The following is a 21696-nucleotide window of genomic DNA, read 5'->3' on the forward strand; positions in this document are numbered from 1 at the left end:
AAATAAAATTTGATACTACATGTATTTTTATTTATTTAAATTGTATACATATTATAAAAATAATGTATATATTGAAGAAAATGTTATATATATGTAGAATTATCATCGCTAGAGGGATGAATTGTCATTTACATTTTCATTGACTATTTAACACATGAAGAGTTTGAACAATTTAAATATATATAAATAAAATAAGTAGTGTACAAATGAAAGGAACAAAACAACATATTAACATGATTTGATACACAAGTTCCAACCCCACGACCTATAACTCTTCGGTGGATGAACTCTGATGATACTTTTTATTTTCTCCTTTCTAGACACCTTGTGGACAACCTAAGTTCCTCTGCACGAAACCTAATATCAGTGCTAGGGGTGCTAGAGGAATCTAGCTCAGTGGCTCTTCTCTTAATCCTACCAACATAAATAAATGATTTATTTTTACCATAATAATGACAAGTTAAGTTTAGAGTGTACCAAAACATTTTTTGGACAACTAAAATAGGAACTAATTACCAAGGCTATGCAAGACTAGACCGAAATCAAAAATGGGGATGAAATAGCTCGGAAACAGGCTTTGGAGGTGCCTGGAGTTGAAGCCTCGGGTCCCCCTTCTAAAATCATATCTATGCACCCAAAGGTGTTCCACGAGCTTGAATCATCTTTGTCAGGTTTCTGTGTGGCAACATTTCTGAGAACTTTGAGGATGTTGAGGCGCCTTCATCCCAAACGACGACGTTTTAGGTAGGCTTTTTGGGCGGGATTTTGTGGGCTTCCTGGACTAGGGTGCGGGTGCCTAAATTTTAAAAAATTTGAAACTTCAAAATGGTTTCAGCACATGGATCTATTCCAGGTGCTTATATCGATAATCTTTTTATTTCAAAAAATTAACTTAATTTTGAAAATTCTATATTTTCGCACTTATAATGGTTCTTGAATAGAATTTAATTTATAATGTTTTGATCAATTTTACCTTAGTCTCCATTTCACCCATTTCTAGATTATTAATCGAGTTAACCTATAGGTTTGGTGAAATGGTTTTCTATTTTACTTGAAGAGAATTAGTTTGAATTTTAAATCTAATTTGACCTTGTATTAGATTTAGGTTTGGCCATTAATTAGTTAAATACACATTTCAAAAATTGAATTACAAGTTGTGGTAAGGCATAATGACCTTTTTTGATATTGGAGAAGCAACCACCTCCTTAAATAAAGTCTTTTTAAGAAATTATATTTTTAACCTACTTATTGAAAAATTAGGGTCTAACTAGTTTAGGATGTGACGAGGTAGTTTCAGTTAATTTCTCAACTAAGTGCACCAAATAGGATAATCCATACCCAACTTGGATACACTTATTCTTTGCATCCTAATATAATATCGTCTCACCACATCCTAACACTAGGTTGTTAAGTATCAAATTAACTATTTTCTTACATAGCCATGCTAAGTTAAGTAAAAAATAAACTAAGGATGAATAATAAAAGTAACAAATGAAACAATCGTGCAATTTTATCTTACATTAAAATTATTTTTTCTATTAGTTCTCTCTGAATCATAACTTTGATATGGTTTATCTAGGTAATGAATATAACTATTGTGGATTCAATATTGATTTAGTCCAACTTAAATACTCATGATTGATTTAGGGACCCATGGTTAGACTTGATTTCTAGCAGTTCATTAACTAATAATAGATATGATTTTGAAAGGTTTCTTAGACTGATAAGCGTGTGAAGATCAATTGTATATGATCCTTTGTGTTTCGAGTAATATATTAAGGGACTTGGAGATCGAAGTTAAACATTTTAATGATCCTTTTAGTTCTTCAACTCTAATTTTCAAAGGAATTTTATTACTCAAGTTGTTGGACTTGTGTTGAAGTTCCATTTTGAACTTATTCATTTGAAGTGCTAAGGGTAGTCTTATACTTAAGGACTTCTACCTTCTTTTAGAGTGACTTGACCTAGATATTGGATTTGGCTAATTTCAAAACAAATTACAAATGACAGTATATAACTTATTAACTAAGGGAGAGATTACCTCATTATTGGGCTTGTCAGGAAAGTATATTTAGATCTATGGCTTATCTCAAACTTTGATTCAAATTTTAACTCAAACTTGAGTTCATATTCGGTCTTAGCCACTTGTTCTATTGCCGGTTGTGTTAGGAGGTTGGATTGAGCTTATTCTTCCTCTTTTGACTCCTCTGATGATCATTTTATTGGTGTTGAAGGAACTAGATTTTTGATAATTGGAAAAAGTTCAAAATTAAGGCTTATTTTTATTTAATGAAAGTTTACTGAGTGTGCAGGTAGGTCAACTAGAATGTCCAAGTGATACTTGATAAAGGAAAAGCCCTTGTGAATATTAGGAAAAGGAAAAGCCTAGCAGTTCAGTTGGATCAGATACTAGGTAGAAGGCTTGGCAAATTAAAGTCACAAGTCAGGAAGTATAGATGGGTTTGGAGGACCGAACGTCTAGTAGGTCAATGGGGCTAGAGGACATGACATTTGAGGAGGGGCTAGAGGACATGACATTTGAGGAAGCACTAGACATCGGAAGATTAGACGCCGAGTAGGAAATCCAAATAGGATGACTTTTTCCAAACCAAGGTGGCTGATATAAGAGGATTCAAAGGTTTCTATAAATGTTTTTTTAATAATTTTTATTTTTAATTTTTTGGGTTTTATTTTATTTTAGGTAGTTTTGATATTTTAAGTATTTTCAAAATATCTATCTTTCTATAATTATATATTTTGAGTCTGTTTAAGAATTTTAGATTATGAGTCTGTTAATTAAATTTTCATTTTTATATCTTTTTTCTGTGTTTAGAAGATAGAAATTGGAGTTTGTACATTAGAATTTCTTCCCTTTTTTATGGGTATTAGAATTTAGAGTCTATATAAAAATCTAATTAATTGTTTGAGGAATTAATGCTCTATTCATAATAAAAGGTTCCCTTTAGTGGTTTCTTTTTTGGCCGCATCCTTAATTCTGTCTTCTCATTAGCCCAAATGATAATTACTATCCTGCCCCGCGTTAGTTAGTTCAACTTCGGATAGATTTGCAGTGGATTAAGGATGATTAAGGATAAAACAGATTCGATCGGTTTAAAATGAATTATGGTATTTTCTTGAAGAAACCTTCTCTTTCCTTTTTTTTCTCCCTTTCCTCCCCACATACTCTACAGCCGCTGCTATTTTATACACCACTGTTGTGCTTTCGCCTATCCCTCTCTTTTATTTTTCCTTCATCTTCTTTTACATTTCCTCCTTATTCTCTTCACCAATGGCAATAAACCTAGATTTTTTCCTCAAGCTCAAAAGCTCTCTTTTCTTCTCCTTTATCTTCTCACATAAGCAAGAAATGTAACATCACCTATTACCCTCTTTCAACAACAAGCGTAGCCCTTAGCACTCATATCTTCATCCGCTTCTGATATTTTCACTATGTGTATTTTTTTGATAGACTTTACCATTGTTTACTTCGACAATTATTAACATACACACACAACATATAACATATTCAACAGCCCACACGGCTAGATATAAGCACAACCATGTAGTATAATAAGCCCACACGGCTGAAAGTAAATATACAACCATGCAGTATAATAAGAGCCCACACGGCTAAAAGTAAACGCAGCAGAAAATGTAACGACCGCCTGACTGAAACCCTAACTTAGAGCACAGGCGTTACTTTTTTTTTTTCTATATATACCTTCTAAGGACATTGTTATTTGCACTTCGCTCGATTCAAGCCCACACGGCTGAAAGTAAATACATAACCATGCAGTATAATAAGAGCCCACATGGCTAAAAGTAAACGCAGCAGAAAATGTAACGACCGCCTGACTGAAACCCTAACTTAGAGCACAGCCGTTACTTTTTTTTCTATATATACCTTCTAAGGACATTATTATTTGCACTTCGCTCGATTCAGAAATCTAGTCTGAACTTGTTTCGACTATTAAGCCATAGTTTGGATCGAAGTAGAGCTGAGAGGAACTCTATAGTTGCTGAGGGGTCTGGGTCATGTGACCCTAACCAGCCTTGTGGCCCAACCTATGAAGAGGCATGTTATGGCCGTGTGGTGATGACCGGTCGTGTGGCCTTACCAGTCCCATGTTTGGGCACGGCCGTGTGTGCCACACGGCCGTGTAAGGCCTCCCCTACTGGAGTAGGGCTCGACCGTGTGGCTTCCACACGACCATGTCACCTGGGCAGTGAGGAAGTGGGGCACGACCGTGTGGCTCACACGGCCATGTCACCTCGGCTGTGACGAAGGGGTGTACGACCATGTGAAACTACACGGCTGTGCCATTTTACCCGAGAAGAAGAGGTGCACGACCATGTGCTTCACACGGCCGTGTCACCTTGACCGAGACCATGAGGAATGCATGGCTGTGTAAAGCAACACGGCTATGTCACTCTGGCCGACAAGAAGAGGTGCACGGTCGTGTGAAACCACACGGCCATAGCACCCTGGCCGAGAGGGAGTAGGTGATGGTCGTGTGAATTGTAACACCCACTAAGCTTTTAAGATAAATATGAGAATGATGAATTTTCCTTAGAAAAATATTAGTAGAATGTTGAACCAAAAAGAAATAAAAAGAAATAAAAATAGGGAGTGGTCAAGGATTGAACCTTGAACCTCTCATGATGTAAATGATAGGATTAATGGGTAATAACCAGTTGGGATAGGAATGATATATTGATAGAAAAGGAGGGAAACTCATGATAAGGATGAGAGTAAAAGCTAGCCAAAAGAAAGCAAGAAAAGAGCAAGAGAACGACAACTTGCCTTCCTTCTTTTCTCTCCCTCTTCCTCTCCCTTTGCCGTGACTTAAAGAGGAAAATTAAGGGGATTCATTCCCCCTTGTTTCATCATGAATGATGAGAACAAATAAATAAATAAAATAAAAAGAAAAAAAAAGGGGCTAAGGGAGAAGGAAAGCAAAAACTAATTTTGCTACCTCTTTCCCCTTAACATAAAAGGGAGCATGTAAAGAGAAGATTTTATTTCTCTCTCATTTCTCTCATTCTCTCCACTCCACCACCGAGAGCCTCAGCCCCCTCTCCTCCATTTTCAGCCCCCAAAACAAGGTTCCTCCTAGGATACAAGGAAGGCTACCAAGGGAAATCAAAGGAGGAGAACAAGAAGAAAAGACCCTTTCTTCCATCACCACACTTTATAACCACAAGTGAAAAGGAAGTAAGTATCCCCTCACCTATGGTACAAGTGGTTTTAATGTATTTTTGGATTTTATGAGGATTTTAAAACCTAGAAACAAGTTGTGAAAATTCGGCCAAAGAAAGGACTTGTTGATCCTAGGAATGTTTAATATAAGCCTTGATTCATGATAATTTTTCTATGCTTTGTAAGAAGGTTTTCTCTCATATTTTTATATATATGTGATGCTAGATTAGAGATGTACCTAACCCTAGAGTTTCGGCCAAAAAGGTTTTATAAGGGCTAGGGAATTTATTTGTTTACCTAACTTGCACAAAACCCTCTAAATAAATGGTTAAGGATCCATTATTGTTTTCATACTTGAAGGTTACTTGGAACCAAAAGTACCCCACTCACAAGTTTCGGCCAAGGAAGGGTTTAGGGTTAGGAAGACTTTGAATTTAAACTCACCATGTTTATATGATAGAATATAGAGTTTCTTAAAGAGTTGCATGCTTGTATGTTGATAGAAACTCATGAACATCACTTTTAATGTTTCGGCCATGGTAAGGTGGATGGTTTAGAATAGCTTAAATAGATTTTTTTTAACATGCTCAAAACCTCCATGACAATAAGATATGAAAGTTGTTTGATGCTCCCATGCTTAATTAGAGTATAGGAAAATTGGTTGCATGATATATGATAATTATGACCACGAGGGTCCTAGCTTGTTTGTGAACCAAACTTATATGTATAGTTTCTTTGATATTTTTGCCATAAAACTTGTTTAGGTTTTCCATACTTTAGGCCACCTAAAACCTAGTTTAAAGACTTGGAAGGTTTCGGCCAAACATATGCTATGAGATAAAGGAAGGAAAAACCTAGGAAACCTAAGACACAATTTAAATGTATGCTTATAGTGCTTGACTTTTATACATGTTATGAAATGTGTTATGACTTTCTATGCTTTTATGCCATTTGAAAAAATTCCATGCTTGATGAGGTTCAGCCATGTAGGGTTTAAAGACCTAGAAACCTTAAAATTTAGACCTCATGTGTTAAAGATGCTTCTTATGAAATTGAGATAACATGTTGATTGTGTTCACATGCTTATACATTTAACTATGATTCAAATGGGCACCTTAAAGTCTCGGCCATGAAGGGATACATGCCTTAGAAACCCTAGAACTTACATTGAACATGCTCATGTCACTCTCCATGAAATATGAAATGTAGAAAGCTAAAAATTCACATGCTATATGTTGTTAGTGACCTAAATTGATGCTAAGGGAAGTTTAGGCCATGACCACTTGTATGATGCCATTTATAAATTTATACATGATGTTAGAGTAAGTTCACATGCTTGTATGCTTGCTTGAAAACCTAAATGAGTACTTGTAAGTTTCGGCCATGACATAATTTTAAGGGCTTAAAGGATTTAGGAACTAACTCAATTGTGCTTACCATATTCCTTGAAACAAATGCTATAAATATGGTTAAGGTTTCCATGCTTTATGTCATTTAGAACCTTGTTTCACACTTGTTAAGGTTCGGCCAAATGAGGTTTAAGGACTTGGAGAACTTAGAGTCCAAGTAAATCTTGTTTATAATACTTCCTATGAAAATGATATGTGGATGAATTAGGTTCTACATGCTTGGATGTTGTTTAAAACCTAAATTGGCACCTAAGAGGGTTTCGGCCAAGATAAGAACCCAAAGGATTAGGAAGCTTAGTACCCAAATTAATCATGTTACATTGTTCCTTATGATTGGATGAGCACATGATACACTTTTATGCTTAGACATGTATGCTTGTGAGCTATACAAGATGAGAATTTCTACGATATGTTATGAGTTCAAAATATGCATGCTTTATGTTATGATATGTGGGTAAATTTTACATGCTTTGATGATATGATATGAGCTGAAAATATGCATGCTTATGTTATGATATGTGGTTAAATTATGCATGCTTTGATGCTATGTTTAGTGCTTAAAATATGCATGCTTTCATGATATGCTATGTGGTTAAATTATGCATGCTTGATGATATGCTTTATGCTTAAGATATGCATGTTTTTATGATCTATGCCTAAGTGATGCATATTGTTATGATATGATGTATGCCTAAGTGATGCATACTTTTATGGTATGATGTATGCCTAAGTGATGCATACCTTTATGATATGATGTATGCCTAAGTGATGCATACTTTTATGATATGATGTATGCCTAAGTGATGCATACTTTTATGATAGGATGTGTGCCTAAGTGATGCATGCTTTTATGATGTATGATATGTATAAGTATGACATGTACTTTACTTTATATGGCTTGTACCAAGGGTGGGCTCCATAAGCGCCCCGGGGTCGATGGAATAAGACTCGGGCCTCGTTAGGGATGGGCTCCTAAGTGCCCCTAGGTCGATGGAGTAAGACTCGGGCCTAGTATGTTGCCTTGTAGGGTTCAAGACTTGTTACCTTGGACCTACATAGGTTGCACGCAATATGTAAGTGGTACATAGCCGGGATCCCCTTTAAGTTGAGATTATGTTCAAGTATATATGTAAGAAGAAATGGTTTTAAAGATCATGAGACATACACATGTTTTTCGGATACATGTTTTTCAAAATCATATTGCATATACCTTATGATGATTTATGATATGCCATGGTTAGATATGATTATGTTATGTTCCATGATATGTCCATGTGTAGGATATGCCATGACTCCTTATGACGATATGCCATGATTAGATACGATTATGTTATGCTTCATGCTATGCTTTACGCTATGATATGCCATGACTAGTTATGATTTCATCATGTTGCATGATATGCTTAAAAGAGTATGTTACATTATGTCATGACTAGTTGAAATGATGCCATGTTGAGACATTCTTTGATTATACTATGATTTTCGGTTTTAGTGAGTAGGAAAGGAACTTACTGAGCCATGAGTGCTCACAGCTTACTGTCCTTGTACCACAGATAAAGGAAAAAGCTGGATGAGCTAGAGGAGCAGCAGGAGAGGCAAGGAGATGTGTGTGGCAGTGGCTAGGCAACCAAATAAGAACCTGCTTTAAAAACATTTAAAGAACTATGCTTTGGTATCATGAATTGTAGTACCGTATGTGTGACTTGATGTTATGTTTCTACTAATTTTGATATCATGTTATTGAGGCCATGATAGTGTAGTTCGGATTTGATGAAAGGGAAAACAAAAGAAAAGTTTTTATTAAACTAAGAGAATTATTTTAAGTCTTCCGCTGTTTTAAAAAGAAAAATTTGTACATAGAGTATCGTAGCCCCGTCCCTTAGGGTTAGCAGGGAGGGCGGGCGTTACATGAATCCACACGGCCATGTCACCCTGGCCGAGAGGGAGCAGGTGATGGTCGTGTGAACCCACACGACCATGTCACAGGCCGTGCAGGGGGTCACACACAACACTACAAAGGAGGTGGGTTCTCCCCATTGTACTCCCTCTTAGCTTACCGTTCTCTCCCATTTCTTTAGGAAGAGTCTTTGACATGCTAATTACTAACAAACTGTCAATTTCATCATACACAATTCTTAATAGTATTTTTATACAAAGCAGGATAAGAAAATAGGTCCATCAGTACCAAAATCTAACATATTCCATGCACTAGTATGTTCCAAGATCACTTCCCACTGTTCCGTCACACACACCAGCAAACATTGCTCCTGCTGCCCCTCCTTACTCGTGCTTTCCTTTACCTTTATCTACAGTATAAGGAAAGTAGTCTCACTTCTTAATTATGAAGTAATATATGATAATTATTTGGGTTATAAAATTGATGAAGTAAATATCATTTTAGACTATGTTGGTTAAAAAATACAAGCCTCACTTCTAATTGTAAGTAACATTTTACTTCGTAATATTTTTGTCATAAAGTAGTAAGTCAAAAAATAAAATTTATAATTTCTAAGTGCTAAAGTAATAAGTTTGACCCAGTTAAAATAGTAAGTCTATGGCAAGGAGAATGAAGAGAGGAAATGTTGATTTTATAAAAAAAAAGAGAAAGAAACAATGACGTGGATTTGAAAAAGTTGTTGTCACGCCCCCAGAAGAGTCCCTGTCCGAGAAAATTTCGGCAACATCTCCCCTGTACGGCGGACAATCAAAATTTTCTACAAGCACTAAATACTCAGCCACAGGCGGCTGGAATAATAACAGTAATGAAAATCAATCACCACGCAGTTTATATATATATATTCAGCCTCTGGCTGACACAACCACGCAGTAATAATACTCTGACTCGAAATCAACTCTACTCAACTACACTCGTAAAGCCCAAATCCGATTTTTTTCTTACCTCTTCTGCCGTTCAAGCAGGCATGTAGTAGAGTAAATCCAAATCATACGAAAAGTTCATCCAACGGAAAGATTCCATACAATATCCATATGTAAGTCCAAAACAAAACTAAAATAATGTCTGATAGCGAAAAGCTAAAATGAAACAACTCAAAAACCAGCAGCGGAGTAGCACTACGTGCAGTGGGGACTAGCGACTGGAACTCCCTCCTGACAGCATCAACCTGAAATAACAACAATGGAGGCGGGGTGAGTCCAACACTCAGCAGGTACAGTTGATATGCAAAGTAAAGAAATAACACCTAACACTAATCATGCGTACAGTCTCCTGATATAAGAAAGATATAAGTAAACAAGAGAATGCTGTACTAACCAGGTCCTGAGTATAAGGTCAAACAGTCCGAGGGATAAGGAAATCCTGTATGCATGTCAAACATAGGTATCCAAACAATATGCAGCATATAAATGCAGCAAACACAAACACAAGCAATAAATGCATCATGCATATGATGCCAATGATGCGTCCTGGTCACCCCTGACGCCAGTCGATCATCTCATACAAACGTGAGGCCGAGTGGGTAGGGCTGTGACAACCGTGCACTCTGTCGTCACTACTCCTGATGAGTGACCGAGTGGACGGAATGCTGTCGGAGTACACCTATCCTCCTACCCCAAATCATAGATGGGGGAGCGCAATGCTCTCAACTCCCGGTACTCAAAGACGGGGAGGAATCCCTGCCGGATAACACGTTGTGTCACACTACCCATGAGCGGACCAACGGTGCCTAACAGAGTCCCTGCTGCAACACACTCAGCCTGAATCGACCACTAACCCATGAGTGGTGGTGTGTGCAGATCCATGTAACTGGCGATGTGCTCAACAATAATGGAGCGGACTATCGCACAGCATGCAATCATGCAAATGATGCATGGCAATAACCATATAAACATCCTGACCTAATCCATATATATAGAAATGTGCACCCTAGGTCAAAGAATCATATCAAATCAAGGTACACAGAAGGTATAAAAACCTAGGTCCTGAACATGGTGAAGCATGGTATATCACTACCCACTATAAGCATGTATAAGCAAATAAAGTATACATGGGATGCAAATCAAGCAATCAATCAATCATGTATCAGATATTGGGTAGTGACTAACCGAAACAAACAAAGGACATAATTAATGCAATATGTTAATTTCATTACTAAGTATATCAAAGACAAAAAGTCAAAAGTACCCGCCTCCAAATAAGAAATATCCAATCCAACGTCGAGATACCGTCTCGCGTCAAAGTCCTGTGTTATCAAACAGATAATGTATACATTTTTATTTAGCTAAAAATTTAAATGAATAGCTAAATAAAATCCTTAATAACAATTTAGGGAAAAACCCTAAACTATAAACCTCAACCTACCTAAACAAAGTCTAACGATAAATTAGGGTTAGTTACCTAATCCCTAATCCACCATTAGATCAAGAATCCAAACTTAATTCCATTTACACATGATTAATCATCTATATAATCAATCACCTAATTCCATTTATACACATCATGAAAACTACATCACACCTAATTCAAATACATAAACAATTATGTATGTACTAATTCCTTCCTAAATCAACATGTATCATAATCATGTTCCTTACCTAGATTCACAGCTATAACAATGTGGGCTGCTGGAAATCCACCTCACCGCCCTAATGCTTCCGTCGACAACTACCTAAAGAATAACAAAACATACATTACTCTTAGAATCAATCCAAACAACTGATTTATAGCAAGTAAACTTCTGATACCCCAACCTTACCTCAATTCACAGCCCCTCTTGATGCTGGAACAAGGGGAACTGCTGACTGGAGTGCTGCCGGAACCAAACGAAGACCCCACAGTGGAATTAGGGCATAGAAGGGGACACCAAGGCTTGGGTTGCTGCTCCTAACCGAAGACCTACCCAAGCTTCCAGATTCTGGCGATCTAGGGCAAGGTGAAAGGCTGCTGCCGGCGGAACGAAAGAGACCGGCTCTGCGCCGGCGACACCGAGCAAAGGAGATGAGGGTCAGCATCGGGCAGAGGAAATCACGGCCGGTGTTAGGGCAAAAAGAGCGTCGGCGGTGGAGATGCTAGGCCACATAGGGACGACGACCGGCGCTGGGGAATCGGTGCCGGTAGTGGCATCAGGCTGGCTAGGGCACAAACGGCGGCGCTGGTGTGGAGAAGGAGAAGGAGATGAAGTAGGAGGAGAGGAGAAATCGCCGCGGCCGGCGGTTAGGGCAAGGAGGAGGGCGTCGGGCGCGCGGGGAAGGAAGAAGGGAACGACACAGTAACGAGGAGGAAAAGAAAATAAATAAAAAGAAAAGGAAAAACAAGAAAATAAATAAATTAAAATTTTCCTCGCTTAAATAGGTAGCCTAAACAGGCTTTTTCCCGGGCCCCATTTTTTTTATCCCCGTTAACTCGTCCATACGAGCTCCGAAAAATTCCTGAAAAATTTTCAAAAATTTCGTAAAATTCCCTTATTAATAGTCGCCTATTTTTGGTATTTTACATTCTCCCCACTAATAAAAATTTGGTCCCCAAATTTCGTTTCTACCATCGCAAGTACCAACAACAGATATAAAGCATAAATGCTGAACGGTAAACAAATCACATACCTCAAGTGAAAAGATGGGGATATCGAGCTCGGATAGTATCCTCGAGCTCCCAAGTAGCCTCCTCATCCGAAAGATACTACCATCCGACCTTAACAAGTCGAATAGTCTTGTTCCACAACTGACTCTCCTTCCGGTCTAAAATCCGTATCGGAATCTCCTCAATAGTGACGCCAGACTGTACTGAAACTGAGATATCTGTCAGCACATGTGTTAGTTCGGGTACGTATCTCCTCAGCATAGATACGTGGAATACATCGTGCACTCCTGCCAAGGACGGTAGTAGTGCCAATCGGTAAGCTACCACTCCAATCCTTTCCTAGATCTAGAAAGGTCCAATGTATCGTGGAGCTAGCTTACCTCTGAGGTCAAATCTCTTCACCCCTTTCGTGAGCGAAACTCGCAGAAATATATAGCCGCAAATAGAGAACTCAAGGTGTCTCCGACTCGGGTCAGCATAACTCTTCTGGCAGTCTTATGCTTTTGACATCCTCCGTCTGATAATACGGACCAACTCTGCCTCACGTTGAGCCCTATGAGGTCCCAACAACTGGGTCTCTCGGATTCTCGTCCTGATCGACGACTGAGCAACTATGGTAACAAGAATACCCTGCTCTGTCTGTCCCTGCTCCTCAATGTCTAACTCAGAGAAATCCTGAATCAAATCTGTGACCACAACTCGGTGGCAAGCTAAAGTCCCTCTGGACCTCTAGCTAAGTGCATCGGTAACCACATTAGCTTTTCCCAGGTGATAGCTAATGGTACAATCATAATATTTCAGGAACTCCATCTATCTCCTCGGTCGAAGATTAAGTTCCTTCTGAGTGAACAGATATTTGAGACTCCGATGGTCAGTGAGAATCTCAATGTAATATCATACAGGTACTGCCGCCAAATCTTCAGGGCAAAAATAATAACGGCCAACTCCAGATCATGAACTGAGTATTTTCATCTCAGGCTCCCTCAACTATCGAGAAGCATATAAGAACGCTCTACCGTGCTACCTCAGAACAACACCCATACCCTGTAGAGACGCGTCGGTGTAGAGGACAAATTCGTCCTCTTCTGAAGGTAAAAACCAAAAATCAAAGCCACTAGTCTCCGCTTCAGCTCCTAGAAGCTGGTCTTGAAATCCTCAGTCCAAGTAAACTTCACGCCTTTCATGGTCACGCGTGAAAGTAGCATAGCTATGCGGAAGAAACCCTCGACGAAAGGTCTGTAATATCCTGCGAGTCACAAAAGACTGCGGATCTCCTACACTGATTTCGGCTGCTCCCAACGGTAACAACCTCTATCTCCTGTGGAACCACGGTACACTCCTACTGGTGACCGTGTGTCCCAAACATCATAACAAAAGACAATCCAAACCAGCACTACTGATAATCACATATAGATGTTCTTGTCGAATCATCTCTAGATCTATGCAAAGGTAGTGTACGTGACTCACCTCGGATCCGTAATAGATCACAACATCGTCCACAAAGATAATGGACACCTATCCAAACATCCTCGACATACTAGGATCATCGAGTCCCTGAAAACATCTAAGGCACTGTAAGCCTATATGGCAAAAACCAATACACATAATGTCCGTATCACAGACATTCCTATCCATAAGATCTCCAATAATAAATCGAAAAAAAATCTGATCATCAATAACATAAATCACCAAAGAATAAATCCTCCAGGGTGAGAGCAACGCTCCATCACAGGAAACACCACACATGTGGGAGCAACGCTCTACCACAAGAAATCCTCAATATGTGGGAGCAACACTCCACCACAAACAATCTGAAATATGTATCTGCAATAAATATAGGAGCAATGCTCCGCTACCAGCAATCCGTGATATGTGGGAGCAACGCTCCACCACAAACGATCCATAAGTGTACAAGGCACCTAACTATCCAACTAGAGGCTGTACAAGATCTCTCTACCACAATTCACTGTGGTTAGCCTAGGCTATAACTACCTAGTAACTAATCAAATCCATCATCAACTCTATCAGCATCCTAGTGGGTCATCCACTGATAGGAAAATTAGTTGATGGGTTAATCCAACAAACGACATAATGCAGTCACTCCACATTCTGCATTCAGTATAAGTAAAATCATCATACTGCTACCAATGTATACACCTAGCACACATGCTCACACAACATATGTATGATCAACAAAATCCTCCAATTATTATACACCAAACATACAACTCAGGTTTATTCAGTATGATACCTCTAACAATACATACCGAACACGTGTGCAAAATCAATATAGGTATAATCGACAATACACCTCAAACAACCTCACATGGCATATATACACCTATGCCAAGAGTATAACCAACATATACTTTCAATAAAGCATACTAAACCCAGGTGCACTCAGATATCAAACATAATAAAAAAAAAATACCTCAGATACCACACCAAACACATATGTACATATCACAACTCAGATTAAATCGACAAAATGCCTCCATCAAAACACCACCGATGTACTTATACTACATCTCGGATTTAATCAACAAGATATCTTCAATAATACCTCCAGATACATACACCCAACTACATATCTATGATCCACAAGGAACCTTCAAATCATATCAGAACATGGATACATATACTACTTGCAAATGGACAGTCTACCACAGGACTCCTACAACCCAAAACAATCATGATATACATGCAAAATCAACATACCAGCTCAATCAAAGAGACCATCCTTATGCTACCAACACTCATGGGTTCCGGTATATCTAAACAAAATTCATGCATATGTATCAAGCATGAATACATCAATCAAAAGCAACCCTAAATAAAACAGCCTAATCATCCAGTAACAACCCTGCTCTAAGTTCAAAGGAACTGGTATCGGACAAGAACGATATACACACCGTGGTATAACATTGCCAATCAATGTCATACACTACCAAGACTATATCCAATGGGAAAAATTTTATCATCATAAATCCAAATGTACTCTCCCAGTATACACTAGTAACGATTGTATCCCATAAATGTTAAGCAATTAGCTCTACACTTCCTTACACCAGCGGGGTCACATATCCCAATGCACCCTCTAAGTTATCCCACCAGGTATATACAGTCCATGGTCAAAGTCTTCATGGAATAGGATACATCGATCCTTTATAACCTATCCAAGCCGATAATAATATATGGCTAAATCAGTCATTTTCACGTCAGTACAAAACATGTACTCAAATGTGCTCTAGATACATAATTAAGCACAAATAACCTAAAGGTTCGAACCTCTAAAAATAGAATATGGCAATCCTCTACTGATCAACCAACAAAACTAAATCATTCATCTACTAACTAATCAAGAATACTTTAATCCTCCACAAGCAACTAAGGTATATCCAACCACATAATATCATATATATAAATGTGTACGACCCAAAAGAAAAAGTCAATATTTAGGAACATCAAGACACTCTCATTTTCATCCTCAAAAATATCAGCCCACATAATATCAGATGAATCAGTCTCTACTCCCCATGAGGGCAAGTTAGCATTCAAAACATCAAATCATTATTTATCCACGAAGTCCAATATCAGAGGAAGCAATTATCCATTTTATCATCCTTTTAACTAACCACAACTAACCAGATTATTAAAATCTCATAGGCACACTCAACCATAAACTCTCTAGCACCCAATTTATAATCTGATCACCAACCATAATCATCAAACCTGTGAATATTATAAATGACACTCACTATGTCACCATCAATGACAACCCAAATAATAGATCATCAAAAAAAAATAATTGACACTCACTATGTCACCATCAAAACAAATATCCAGTAATAGATCATCAGACAACTACATAACATTTACTCTCACAAACCATTAGAAATCAACATCACAATATCTGATCTTCCAATATCCCTCAACCTCAAATCATTCTCAACAATGATCAAACATGATAACTCTCCAATGACCAATTTTCATCGTATCGGATACCCTAATATCCAAAAGATACGAGTATAAAAACTCTACTAGCTAAGTCCACAGGAATATATAAGTATCATCCATTACCCAGCTAACAATAGCAGAGGCTGGTATGTGCCTCCATTTCCTAACCATCTAGTAGTAACAAAAGCTAAAACTACTAGTGATAAGATATATAAAATCACCAGAGACTATAATCCTTGATCTCTATGAGGGTCGACCCAGATCAGTGGCTAACCCATCACATGTAATATGACTACAACAACCAGACAGGTACTAAAGATAAAGTGCTAATACATGTCATAACTATCATAAAATAAACATCATACCTATTTGCTGTCTGGAGATGTTCCGTCGCTGTCATGTCCCCAACCTTTGACCTCAAACTCCGAACGAGAAACATCGCCGGAAATCCAAATAAATCCGAAACGGAAATCCGAAACATAACCATATCGAAAATCCGATAATGCCCAGTTTGACTCGCAAACCTGACTAACCCAAATATCTAGAATACCAACAACAAGTATCCGATAAATCTCCAGAACACCAAAAGCAGGTATCATAACCCGCTCTGATACCAAATAAATTGGTATCAGATAAATCCCGAAAATCCAAAATACGAAACAAAAGATCGTAAAACTGTGCTCTGATACCACTAAATTATCACGCCCCCAGAAGAGTCCCTGTCCGAGAAAATTTCGGCAACATCTCCCCTGTACGGCGGACAATCAAAATTTTCTACAAGCACTAAATACTCAGCCACAGGCGGCTGGAATAATAACAGTAATGAAAATCAATCACCACGCAGTTTATATATATATATTCAGCCTCTGGCTGACACAACCACGCAGTAATAATACTCTGACTCGAAATCAACTCTACTCAACTACACTCGTAAAGCCCAAATCCGATTTTTTTCTTACCTCTTCTGCCGTTCAAGCAGGCATGTAGTAGAGTAAATCCAAATCATACGAAAAGTTCATCCAACGGAAAGATTCCATACAATATCCATATGTAAGTCCAAAACAAAACTAAAATAAAGTCTGATAGCGAAAAACCAAAATAAAACAACTCAAAAACCAGCAGAGGAGTAGCACTACGTGCAGTGGGGACTAGCGACTGGAACTCCCTCCTGACAGCATCAACCTGAAAATAACAACAATGGAGGCGGGGTGAGTCCAACACTCAGCAGGTACAGTTGATATGCAAAGTAAAGAAATAACACCTAACACTAATCATGCGTACAGTCTCCTGATATAAGAAAGATATATATATGCATCTGAAGTAAACAGGAGAGACTGTACTAACCAGGTCCCGAGTATAAGGTCAAACAGTCCGAGGGATAGGGAAATCCTGTATACATGTCAAACATAGGTATCCAAACAATATGCAGCATATAAATGCAGCAAACACAAACACAAGAAATAAATGCATCATGCATATGATGCCAATGATGCGTCCTGGTCACCCCTGACGCCAGTCGATCATCTCATACAAACGTGAGGCCGAGTGGGTAGGGCTGTGACAACCGTGCACTCTGTCGTCACTACTCCTGATGAGTGACCGAGTGGACGGGATGCTGTCGGAGTACACCTATCCTCCTACCCCAAATCATAGATGGGGAGCGCAATGCTCTCAACTCCCGGTACTCAAAGACGGGGAGGAATCCCTGCCGGATAACACGTTGTGTCACACTACCCATGAGCAGACCAACGGTGCCTAACAGAGTCCCTGCTGCAACACACTCAGCCTGAATCGACCACTAACCCATGAGTGGTGGTGTGTGCAGATCCATGTAACTGGCGATGTGCTCAGCAATAATGGAGCGAACTATCGCACAGCATGCAATCATGCAAATGATGCATGGCAATAACCATATAAACATCCTGACCTAATCCATATATATAGAAATGTGCACCCTAGGTCAAAGAATCATATCAAATCAAGGTACACAGAAGGTATAAAAACCTAGGTCCTGAACATGGTGAAGCATGGTATATCACTACCCACTATAAGCATGTATAAGCAAATAAAGTATACATGGGATGCAAATCAAGCAATCAATCAATCATGTATCAGATATTGGGTAGTGACTAACCGAAACAAACAAAGGACATAATTAATGCAATATGTTAATTTTATTACTAAGTATATCAAAGACAAAAAGTCAAAAGTACCCGCCTCCAAATAAGAAATATCCAATCCAACGTCGAGATACCGTCTCGCGTCAAAGTCCTGTGTTATCAAACAGATAATGTATACATTTTTATTTAGCTAAAAATTTAAATGAATAGCTAAATAAAATCCTTAATAACAATTTAGGGAAAAACCCTAAACTATAAACCTCAACCTACCTAAACAAAGTCTAACGATAAATTAGGGTTAGTTACCTAATCCCTAATCCACCATTAGATCAAGAATCCAAACTTAATTCCATTTACACATGATTAATCATCTATATAATCAATCACCTAATTCCATTTATACACATCATGAAAACTACATCACACCTAATTCAAATACATAAACAATTATGTATGTACTAATTCCTTCCTAAATCAACATGTATCATAATCATGTTCCTTACCTAGATTCACAGCTATAACAATGTGGGCTGCTGGAAATCCACCTCACCGCCCTAAAGCTTCCGTCGACAACTACCTAAAGAACAACAAAACATACATTACTCTTAGAATCAGTCCAAACAACTGAATTACAGCAAGTAAACTTCTGATACTCGAACCTTACCTCAATTCACAGCCCCTCTTGATGCTGGAACAAGGGGAGCTACTGACTGGAGTGCTGCCGAAACCAAACGAAGACCCCACAGTGAAATTAGGGCATGGAAGGGGACACCAAGGCTTGGGTTGCTGCTCCTAACCGAAGACCTACCCAAGCTTCCAGATTCCGGCGATCTAGGGCAAGGAGAAAGGTTGCTGCCGACGGAACGAAAGAGATCGGCTCTGCGCCGACGACACCGAGCAAAGGAGATGAGGGTCAGCGTCGGGCAGAGGAAATCACGGCCAGTGCTAGAGCAAAAAGGGCGTCGGCGGCGGTGGAGATGCTAGGCCACAGAGGGATAGCGGCCGGCGCTGGGGAATCGGTGCCGGCAGTGGCGTCGGCTGGCTAGGGCACAAACGGCGACGCTGGTGTGGAGAAGGAGAAGGAGATGAAGTAGGAGGAGAGGAGAAATCGCCGCGGCCGGCGGTTAGGGCAAGGAGGAGGGCGTCGGGCGCGCGGGGGAAGGAAGAAGGGAACGGCACAGTAACGAGGAGGAAAAGAAAATAAATAAAAAGAAAAGGAAAAGCAAGGAAATAAATAAATTAAATTTTTACTCGCTTAAATAGGTAGCCTAAACAGGCTTTTCCCGGCTCCATTTTTTTTATCCCCGTTAATTCGTCCATACGAGCTCCGAAAAATTCCCGAAAAATTTCTAAAAATTTCGGAAAATTCCCTTATTAATATTCGCCTATTTTCCGGTATTTTACAGTTGTATTTTAAAAAAAAAAGTTATGCAGACTCACTACGAGGATTGTTTGCAATGTTCTGTAGCAAAATGTTTGTTAACAATTTTGTATATAGTATTATTTCTAAAAGTGTATACTATATATAATATGTTTCCTATAATTAAATAACTGATAAACATAACAAAATTATATACTCGATAAATATTACATTCTTTCTATATATAGGACAATATATAATTGAAAAGTAGATAAAAATAGTAAGCTTTCTAAAAGTGTATGAGCACTTTGCTACTAATTATAGGATCGATTATGTTATTTGTTATATTTTCTTTTAATTGTATTCTCCTATTTTCACTTCACGGAACAATATATATACTGATCTTGCACCACTATTACAATTACACAATAAATATAAAATACAAAAAACTCAAAAGTTTATTAGTACTACATAATGTCTCGAGTTTCAATTCTTTGTGTATTTCTTTTGTTTACAACTATATGCCTTGCAAGTAAGTAAACACCATTTAAATATTCCATGCAAATTTTATTGAATTTATTTGTTACATATTTTTCATATATCCTAATGTTGACTATTCTTTTTTGGTTAAAATTATAGATCGCTCTGATGCTGCCAATTGTTGTTCGGAATATAAAAAATGGGGTGATAGACAACAAACAAGTTGTAGAGGTGCTAGTGATACTAGTGCGTGCAACACTTGGTGTTCAAATTCATGTAGAGGAGGGGAATGCAAAGTACGAAATGGACAACAAGTTTGTCATTGTTATTGTTAATCATAGCGTAAAGATGGAGAATAAATTATATCATCCAACTTGATTGGTGAAATAAAATTTGATACTACATGTATTTATATTTATTTAAATTATATACATATTATAAAAATAATGTATATATTGAAGAAAATGTTATATATATGTAGAATTATCATCGCTAGAGGGATGAATTGTCATTTACATTTTCATTGACTATTTAACACATGAAGAGTTTGAACAATTTAAATATATATAAATAAAATAAGTAGTGTACAAATGAAAGGAACAAAACAACATATTAACATGATTTGATACACAAGTTCCAACTCCACGACCTATAACTCTTCGGTGGATGAACTCTGATGATACTTTTTATTTTCTCCTTTCTAGACACCTTGTGGACAACCTAAGTTCCTCTGCACGGAACCTAATGTCAGTGCTAGGGGTGCTAGAGGAATCAAGCTCAGTGGCTTTTCTCTTAATCCTACCAACATAAATAAATGATTTATTTTTACCATAATAATGACAAGTTAAGTTTAGAGTGTACCAAAACATTTTTTGGACAACTAAAATAAGAACTAATTACCAAGGCTATGCAAGACTAGACCGAAATCAAAAATGGGGATGAAACAACTCGGAAACAAGCTTTGGTGGTGCCTGGAGTTGAAGCCTCGAGTCCCCCTTCTAAAATCATATCTATGCACCCAAAGGTGTTCCATGAGCTTGAACCATCTTTGTCAGGTTTCTGTGTGGCAACATTTCTAGGAACTTTGAGGATGTTGAGGCGCCTTTATCCCAAACGACGACGTTTTAGGTAGGCTTTTTGGGCGGGATTTTGTGGGCTTCCTGGACTAGGGTGCGGGTGCCTAAATTTTAAAAAATTTGAAACTTCAAAATGGTTTCGGCACATGGATCTATTCCAGGCACTTATATCGATAATCTTTTTATTTCAAAAAATTAACTTAATTTTGAAAATTCTATATTTTCGCACTTACAATGGTTCTTTAATAGAATTTAATTTATAATGTTTTGATCAATTTTACCTTAGTCTCTATTTCACCCATTTCTATATTATTAATCGAGTTAACCTATTGGTTTGGTGAAATGGTTTTCTATTTTATTTGAGGTGAATTAGTTTGAATTTTAAATCTAATTTGACCTTGTATTAGATTTAGGTTTGGCCATTAATTAGTTAAATACACATTTCAAAAATTGACTTACAAGTTGTGGTAAGGCATAATGACCTTTTTTGATATTGGAGAAGCAACCACCTCCTTAAATAAAGTCTTTTTAAGAAATTATATTTTTAACCTACTTATTGAA

At 38.0% G+C, this 21696-nt stretch overlaps 1 long non-coding RNA gene across 1 annotated transcript; it reads right to left on the reverse strand.

The window, feature by feature from the left end:
* Window positions 1-18353: 18353 nt before the first annotated feature.
* Window positions 18354-19055, reverse strand: LOC122055991. The gene is made up of 3 exons (XR_006132984.1): window positions 18884-19055; window positions 18723-18796; window positions 18354-18370 (listed from the first exon to the last, which is right to left on the reverse strand). It is a non-coding gene; the product is annotated as an uncharacterized LOC122055991 (long non-coding RNA).
* Between the last annotated feature and the right edge of the window lie 2641 nt (window positions 19056-21696).

This window comes from Zingiber officinale, chromosome 1B (assembly GCF_018446385.1).
Source record: "Zingiber officinale cultivar Zhangliang chromosome 1B, Zo_v1.1, whole genome shotgun sequence".
In the NCBI taxonomy this organism is placed as follows: domain Eukaryota; kingdom Viridiplantae; phylum Streptophyta; class Magnoliopsida; order Zingiberales; family Zingiberaceae; genus Zingiber; species Zingiber officinale.